We start from the raw sequence: 9,345 nt of genomic DNA, 5'->3' as shown, positions 1-9,345 counted from the left end.
TGGAACCTCTCGCTGGTGGTGAGGATATGGCAGTAGAGGAAGGGGGCAGCTTTCCCACTATGGCGGAGATACTATCGAGAAACCCTATGTCTCGGAATGATTTTCTTAAAGAACCTGTCCCTTGTCCTGCTCTAGTGGTTTCTGAGACTGAGCAGGCTCATATAGATGACCTTCAATCTACGTACAACATTCCCCCCTATGTCGAGATGGTTCCGACTGGGAGGGACTTCGTGGAGGTCCACATATCGGGATATTGTGCTTTTTACGTATATCCCTTCATGATCGGACACTCCCTCCCTCTTTTTCCATTAGCGGAGGAATTTTGTCAGTTCTATGAGGTCTGCTTAGCGCAACTCTCCATATACGTATAAGATGTTTCTGGTATTGACGAAGTACGCGGAGTTGGAGGGGTGTGAAGTTGGCCTTCATCACCTTTTACATTTGTTTTCCCCTAGTTTTCATAGAGGTACTATGATACACTTGAGGCATTATGGGACTAGGGGGCTGGTGGTCGGAACAGACGACCGGGCAAGCTGCAAATTTTGGCATAAATACTTCTTTGTTAGAACCGAGCATCTGGTGTCGGACCCCGTGGATTCCCGGAATGGAATCATAGTCGTAGGTGTTGGTACTTGTAGTTTACTTTCGTTCCTTCTAACTTTGTTCTTATTTGTAACTTTCTCATGCAGCTGTGAGGCGTACACCTTATCCCATAGTTGGTATTGAGGACTGGGTAGCCCGTTTATTACCTTATGCGGTGGAGACTCAAGATTGGCCTGCTTTCATGAAACACTTTGGGCCGAAGGTTCCATCCGGTAAATGTTTTTCTCTGTTTTGACCTTTAGCTATTTGTCACTGTTTGTTGATACAATTCCCTATGATGACAGGTCGTAGGGCTTCAGGAAGACGACCCCAGTCCCTGCATTTTGCCATGCCATTGCATCAACTGGGATGCAATTTACCTTGGCTAAGTCTGTTTGAGGGGGCCGTTCTCAACCCGTACAAGCCAGAGACTCTTCTCATGACATGATTATTCGGGATGAGATCTCCTCCCAACCATTTTATCACCTCGTGGATGAGCCCTCCGATGGGGACGAATCTCCATCGAGGAAAAGGAGGAGGGTAGAACTCAGGAAGGACGTTGCCGCTAATGTTGGAAAGAGCAGAACTGGTGCGTCGGAGATGGCACCTGTGCTGTTTTTATGGCTGATGCCATTTTGGCAGGAAGGTCCCCCCGGACCGAAGGGGTATACCAAGGAGGGGGATCTGTGCACTCCGCCGAAGGTGGCGCGTCATCTATCATTGGAGGAGGCGTACACGCCGAGAAAGATGGTTCGGGTTCAGACATCGACCCACAAGATGTACGAGAGTTCTTGGAACGTCATACTCGTGTAAAAGTAAGGACGGAGGGTTCTAACCGACACATTGTCATCCCTGGAGATTACGACTTGTTGTCGAACTGCGAGCAGGCAGCGTCAGTATTTGCCCCTTTGTTCGCTGCTTCTGAAAGTGCGGCACTTAAGGTGATGAACAACGCAGAGTTGTCACAGAGCGTTTTCGGCATGGCTCTGCGGGTAAATGCTTTTCTCTTTTCTTTTTGTTTTTGGATCTGTTTTGTATCCTTAGCCCATTCTTTGTTTTGACTTTGATTTTCATACTAGACCCTCATCATGAAGATCGAGCGTGAACGTCGGGATAGGCGGAGGACGGCCGTTTTTGGGAAGATGACCACCAAATATCAGGAATACCACACCAAGCATCGTATGTTGGCCGATCTCTTTACTCAGGATAGCGACTTTCAGCTGTTCCGTGATGGGCTTAAGTAGAAAGAGAGTCAATTGGTGTAGAAGGTCGAAGAGCTGAGAGAGCGAGATGAGGACCTGATGAAGGCCATTGCCCGTTGCAGTGAACTTGAGGCAGCTCTTAGGGCGAAGGAAGATGAGCTCGAGCTGAGTAAGAGGGTGATGGCCGAGAATGCCGACCTTCAGGCAAAGGTGGCCAACTTAATTGCTGAGCTCGACAGGAAGGTGGCGGAGGTCGTCGACCTTAAAGGCGAGCTGAGTGCAAATGCTGATAGATTGGCTCATGCTGAAAGGGATAGGGAAACTGCCATCTCTGAGGCAGTGGCTCTAGAAAACGCCCTTCGTGTTTGTAGATCAGAACGGGACAAGGAGGTGGAGACATCTATGCTTAAGGTGGCGAGATTTGAGGGGCGTATCCGAGATCTGGAGGCGGAGTTGTCCGCGTTAAACAAGCAGGTTGTTGCTTCGAAGGTAGAGGACGTGCGACGACAGTCGCAGCCCTCTACATCCCATGCTTCGACCGACCCTGTCATGCCTCGAGAATTATATGAGCTATGAGATCATGCCGAAGCCCAGCTTGACGTATATATGTCTCTTCAAGCAGATGGGAAAGTATCTGAAGAACTTCAAGAGGTGCGTATTAAAGCACATGCCACTCGAGAGGCGTGTGGTTACGACCCCGACACGCCTGGCAGAGACGATGTCGATTACGACGATACGGACAAGCTCACCTACGATTCTTGGTACAATGAGGAATATGCCATGGGGGTGATGTGGCATAGGACTTGGTTGTATTTATTTTTGTTTTGCCATTTTTGTGGGGGCGTCCTTGAGCCTTTTGTAAAAACTTTTGGAATATAACAATTGTAATAGAGCAGTTACTTTTTATTGTGTACCTCTGAATTGTTTTCTTGTTGTGTGTTTTGTGTTTGTTTATTTGGTGATGACCTTTGTCGTAGTCGTGCTATTTCGAGTTGTCGAAATGTTAACCCGTTGCTTTTCGAGTGAGGTCAAGCCCTTGCCTTTGGCTATGGTTTTTTTCGTAAGGGTGTTATTTCGAGTTAACGTCTAAATGTTAACCCGTTATGTTTCGAGCGATGTCGAACTCTTTTATTTAGTAACGGCCTTAGCCGTAGGGATGTTTCTTTCAAGCTAATGTCGAAGTGTTATCCCGTCGTCACCCTTTTTTTTAGTAACGGCCTTAGCCATAGGGATGTTACTTTTGAGCTAATGTCAAAGTATTATCCCGTCGTGGTTCGAGTGGTGTCGAACTCCTTTCTTTGGCCATGGCCTTAGCCATGGGGGTGTTATTTCAACTTTATGTCGAAATGTTAACCCATCGAGGTTCGAGTGGTGTCGAACTTCTTTCTTTGGCGATGGCCTTAGCCATGGGGGTGTTATTTTGACTTAATGCCAAAATGTTAACCCGTCGAGGTTCGAGTGGTGTCGAACTCCTTTATTTGGCAATGGCCTTAGCCGTGGAGGTGTTATTTCGACTTAATGTCGAAATGTTTACCCGTCGTGTTTGTCGAATGATGATGGAGGGTAAAAATGTTTTATTTTATTCACTGGAGTGTCATTTATGCCAGTTTCATTTATACATTAGAGATACATGTCAATTTCGTACATTCAATGGAGTAGTTTCATTCATACGTTGGAGATACATGTCGATTTCGTACATTCAATGGAGTTTCCTTGTACCTAGTCCCTTCATTGCTCGGCCTGGAGATGCTATCGGCAGGCTAGGCGATGAATTATACTTTAAACTTCGGGATGTCCCCCTCGTCGCCTTGTTAAAAACCTCCCCGAGAAAACCCAATTGGGACAAAATCCGGGTGAGGGATAAAGAGTACAACTTAGGTGGTGTCATTTTTCAGAAATGGAAATATTTGAGGTGGGCGACATTTGTTTTGTAGTAGTTTTCCTTCCATTGTTTCTAATTGGAATGCTCATTTGCTTGCTACTGCTGTGATTTTATATGGCCCGTCCCAGTTTGTTCCCAATTTTCCTTCATTTGGGTCTTTTGTTGCTTGTGTTTTGGCTTTGAGGACGTAATCCCTGACTCTGAGTGGTCGTACTTTGGCCTTCTTGCTGTAGTACCTTTCTGCTTGTTGTTTTTGGGCTATCATTCTTAGTGTGAGCCATATCCCTCCGTTCTTTCACCTCGTCCAGGTCTTGTATTCTATTTTCGGTCCACTCTCATTGGAGTATCTCAGGCTGGGTTCTCCGACCTCAACAATTATAACGACGTCGGTACCGTAGACCAATGAATATGGCGTCTCACCTGTACTGGTTTTTGGCATGGTGCGGTAGGCCCATAACACCTCTGGTAGTAGTTCCGGCCATAGCCCTTTGGCGTCCTCGAGCTTTTTCTTTAGTATATTCAATATTATTTTGTTGGAGAATTCTGCTTGACCGTTGCCGGCGGGGTGATATGGCGTGGAGAGTATCCGCTTGATGTGCCATTTTTTGAAGAATTCAGTCATCTTTTTCCCGATAAACTGAGGTCCATTGTCACAACTGATTTCTTTGGGGATGCCGAAGTGGCATATGATGCTTTTTAAGATGAATGCGATGACTTCCTGTTCGCGTATTTGGGTGAACGCACCTGCTTCCACCCATTTGGAAAAGTAATCAGTTAAAACCAAAACGAAGCATATCTTACCTTGCCCTGCTGGGAAGTGTCCGACGATATCTATCCCCCATTTTATAAATAGCCATGGAGAAGTGACGGAGTGTAGGAGTTCGCCTGCGTGGTGTATCATAGGGGCGTACTTCTGGAATTGCTCATATTTCTTGATGTAATCCGCGACCTCTTTTTTCATAGTGGGCCAGTAGTATCCTGTATGAATAAGACATCTGACGAGGGATCGGTTGCCTGTATTGGCACCACAGTGGCCCTCGTGTATTTCTTTGAGCACACACCTTGTTTGATTTGGTCCAAGGCATTTGGCCAAAAGGTTGTCGAATGTCCTTTTGTAAAGGTCACGGTTTATGAGGTTGTACCTGGCCACTTGTATTCGAAGCTTTTTGGCTTCCTTTTTGTCTTGTAGGAGTGTTCTCTCCTACAAATATGTTATGATGCGGTTGCGCCAGTCCCAAGTTAAATTTATAGAAAGTACCTCGACTTGGTCTATTGATGAGTGGAGGAGGGTGACCACATTTTTTTGGTGATATTTTTAGTTGCTGCTGCTAATTTGGTGAGACCGTCTACTTCAATGTTTTGCGCCCGAGGTATCTGGTCGAGTCGGCATTCGTCGAATTTTGGTAGCAGCTTATGGATTTCTGTCTGGTATTTCTATAGTCTCTGCTCCTTGATTTGGAAAGTCCCAGTAACTTGGTTTACAATGAGTTGAGAGTCGCAGCGAAGGATGACTCGTCGTGCACCATACTTGAGGGCCAATTTTAGTTCTGCAATTACAATCTCATACTCGGCCTCATTGTTAGTCATTTCGGGACACCGTATAGATTGGCGAATCACTTCGCTTGTTAGGACTTCAAATACGAGTCCCAACCTAGATCCCGATGCGTTGGATGCGCCGTTAGTGTAGAGGACCCAAAGATCGGGTCACCCATGGGAGGTGCGAAGCGCTTCTTGCTCGACCTAGGACAGTATTTCTGCACTGAAGTCGGCGAGTACTTGTGATTTATCGCGGTTCACGGTTGATATGTTATATCGTGCTCGCTCAATTCTATGGCCCATTTGGCCAATCTACCCGACAGTTCAGGTTTGTGCAAGATGCTCCTAAGGGGAAAAGTCGTCATCACCTTTATGGGGTGACACTGGAAATATAGTCTGAGCTAACGTGAAGCTATGACCAACGCTAGAGCCAAGTTTTCGAGGTAAGGATACCTCGTTTTGGCATCAACTAAGGTTTTGCTGATATAGTAAATCGGAGATTGCGTACCTTTGTTTTCACGGACCAAAACTGCGCTTACCATGACTTCGAAGACAACTAGGTAGACAAGGAGGCATTTGCCTGGATCTTCCTTGGCGAGTAACGGCAACGAGGACAAGTGTTTTCAGTTTTCTTAGGGCATCGACACATTCCGAATTCCACTGGAGGCCGTTATCTTTCTTTAGCACATTGTAAAATTTATGACACCTGTCCGATGACCGTGAGATGAACCTTGACAGGACAGCTATCTGACCTATCATCTTTTGTACCTACTTTTTGCTGGTTAATGTTTTCGGTATTCCCTCGATGACCTTATTCTGATCTGGATTGATCTCGATGCCTCTTTGTGACACTAAGAAACCGAGGAATTTGCCCAAGGTTACACCGAATGCACATTTTTCGGGGTTTAGTTTCATACCGTACTACCTTAGTATGTCGAAGGCTTCCTTCAGGTGATCAATATAGTCTTTTTTCCTTTTCGACTTAAGCAACATGTCGTCAATGTAGACTTTCATTGTTTTTCCGAGTTGATCTTTGAACATCTTGGTGACCAATCTTTGGTATGTCGCCCTTGCATTCTTTAGTCCAAACGGCATGACCCTGTAGTAGTACATTCCCTGGTGAGTGATGAAAGTGGTTTTCTCCTGGTCCTCTTCCTCCATGAGGATCTGGTTGTAACCCGAGTAGGCATCTAAGAAGCTTAGCAACTCGTGTCCCGTTGTTACGTTGATGAGTTGGTCGATGTATGGCAATGGAAAAGAGTCTTTTGGGCATGCCTTGTTTAGGTTGTGAAATCTACACACATCCGCCACTTTCCATTTTTCTTCTTTACCATGACCACATAGGGAACCCACTAGGGATATTTTGACTATCGGACGGAACCATTTGCGAGCAGCTTATCGACTTTTTCGCTGACGGGTTCGTTGATTATGGCATTGAACTTTCTTATCGTTTGCTGCACTGTCGGGTAGAGGGGGTTAACATTTAGTTTGTGGGTGGCGAGGTCTTTCGGGATGCCTGGCATATCGGAATGCGAGAAGGCAAACAGATCGGCATTGTCAGTTAAGAATTTACGAAACTTACCTGGTTCCAAGAGATTGTGCTCGATATAAGCCTTTTTTCTGCTGTCATTGTCGTCTAGTAGGACAGGATTGGGATCCTCTATTGTTGATTCGGAGGCTTCCACGATGTCAGGATCCTTGATAACGTCTATCTGTACGTCGAGTTTGGTTCCCGACATCACTGATTGCTATGCTTCCGCGGTCGCTCCTTTTAGTTGTTGGGTGTGTGCGCAATCCTGGGCGATGCGATAGCATTCTTGTGCGGTGCGTTGTTCGCCCTGGATGCTGAATACCCCCCATGGAGTAGGAAACTTGATTACTTGATAGAGACTTGACGGGATTGCTCGTATGGCGTGTATCCATGGGCGTCCTATGATAGCGTTGTAGGATGTATCTTGGTCATGACGTGAAACGTTATTTCTAGGGTGACTCCTCCGGCTAGAACGGGTAGCACTATCTCTCCAGAAGTTCACTCAACTGCATTATTAAAACCTGTTAGTGTTATGAAACACGGTATTATTTTATCTTCGAGTCTCATTTGTACGAGGACTCGAGGATGGATGATACACGCGCCGCTTCCGTCATCCACCATTATTCTTTTTACATCAGTATCTGCAATACGTAAAGTGATAACTATTGATACCCAATTTTTCCCAAAATATTTTCAAAACTATGCCTTGACATCAATTAGTATTTTTTACACAATTTCTGCATTTTAAAAATATTTTTATCAATTTATCCCAGCATTTTATTTATAAAAAATCATTGATTGCATCACAAATATTTTTTATAATAATTTTGTGGCTTGATTTTATCATTTGCATTTGTACTAAGTTTCAATTATTGCACAAATAGCCACATTTGTATTTTTAGGTTGCAATTGTAATTACTTTGCAATTATAGCCTATGCATGCATTATTATATTATGTTACCAAAAAATAGCCTTTTATATTTTTAAAATATTAAGTAATTATTTTAAAATATTTCCAGACATGAAAGTCATTTTTTACAACCTATTAGTTATTTTTAAAAAATTATTTTATCAATTAAATAGGGTATTTAACAAATGACCCTCTTATTTTCGGATTTAGCCTAATTACCTAGCCCTATTTTAACCCCAATTAAGTTAAACCAACCCAAATCTACCCAGCCCAAACCTATAATGTCTAACCCGGCCCCAAATTCTTTCAATCTTGGCCGTTGATCAGAGAGATCAACGACCACCATTACCCCTTTCCTTTTTTAGTTCCAAACGACCCCCCAAACCTGGCCATTCTCACCAAACAGCCGCCCTGACACCCTCTCCTCTCCATTCTCTCTATGACCTAAACCTAACCCTAGCCGCTGCCACCCAAAACTAGCCCTAATCCCTTAATCTCTGTCTGATATATGGCTTCCCATAGCTGTACGAGGCCTCTACTTGTCTCCTATCTCCCTTGGTCGCTCGATTGTGTGATTTCGTGGAAGGATTTCAAAAAGATCTAGTCCAGATCTCATTTTAAGCTCTTCTAAAGTCCGTTTATGGTCCGTGAATGATTTCTATCAAAGTCTCACGGCTCAAATCTTTGATTCAAAGGCCAGATTCTCTTTACCCTTTCTTTTTTCTTCAAGAAACCTAATGTTTGGACTTGAAACGGTTCAGATCTCCGTAGATCTGGAGCGATCCTAAGTTCATTGCTGATTTTCCTAAAAAGTTCCCTTATTTCTTTACTGGTTAATCGATTTCTGAACTTTTTTTATTTGTTTTCTTCTTGTTTGTTGGTCGAACCTCTAGGTATCTGAAGCATTTTCAAACTTCCATGGCTATTCTTTTTGGGTTCTTTTACTTCTTTACTACTAACCAATTTTTAAACACTACGATAATTCAGGTTTTGACTTCTATGATTTCTGTTTGTTCGAATCTCTGTGTGTTGACATGCTTTCAAGTTTTTCTTATTTAAGTGTTTTCAAATTAGGGTTTCGAATTATTTTCTGTCTAATTTCTCTGTGTTCCTAAAAGCTTTACTCAACCTATTTGTTTGTGGGAATTGATACGTTCTTTCCAGAATTGTTGAGTGATTTGCTCCATTAAAATTCGTGTGCATGATTCTTGGTTGTTTCCATGTTTATGACCCTAACTAATCGTTCTTGCCTTATTTGACCGCTGATTCTTTACATGATACTTTCCTTAATTAAGCCCTTGACTATTTTATTCTGAAGTTCTTTATTTTGGTTTGATTTGAACTCCTTTCCTTAATAAGGCTATTGACTCTTACTTCTTTACTCAGTCTGATTGAACCTCTTGTCTTAATTAGTTCCTGTCATTATCGTTGGCTAATTTTCCTTAATTAAAGGAGAAGACTATGTTGAATCTTTGTGTGATTGATTCTGAAATCCCTTAATTGTTGATTATTGATTACTTTACCTTATTTGCTCTACTCTTGAACTACTATATAAACTCTCTTTATTCTAACTTCTTACACATGAACATTAGTTCATCAACCACTACTTTTACACTCTAAAAAGCTCTCTGCTCTCTCTGTTATTTGTGATCTTTGTTAGTCTAGCCGGCTGCAAGCCAAGGCTGGAAATTGCACAACACCT

The sequence above is a fragment of the Nicotiana sylvestris genome, chromosome 7, assembly GCF_000393655.2.
Source record: "Nicotiana sylvestris chromosome 7, ASM39365v2, whole genome shotgun sequence".
In the NCBI taxonomy this organism is placed as follows: Eukaryota; Viridiplantae; Streptophyta; class Magnoliopsida; order Solanales; family Solanaceae; genus Nicotiana; species Nicotiana sylvestris.
The sequence above is the reverse complement of the archived record's forward strand: the minus strand, read 5'-3'. Positions refer to the sequence as shown.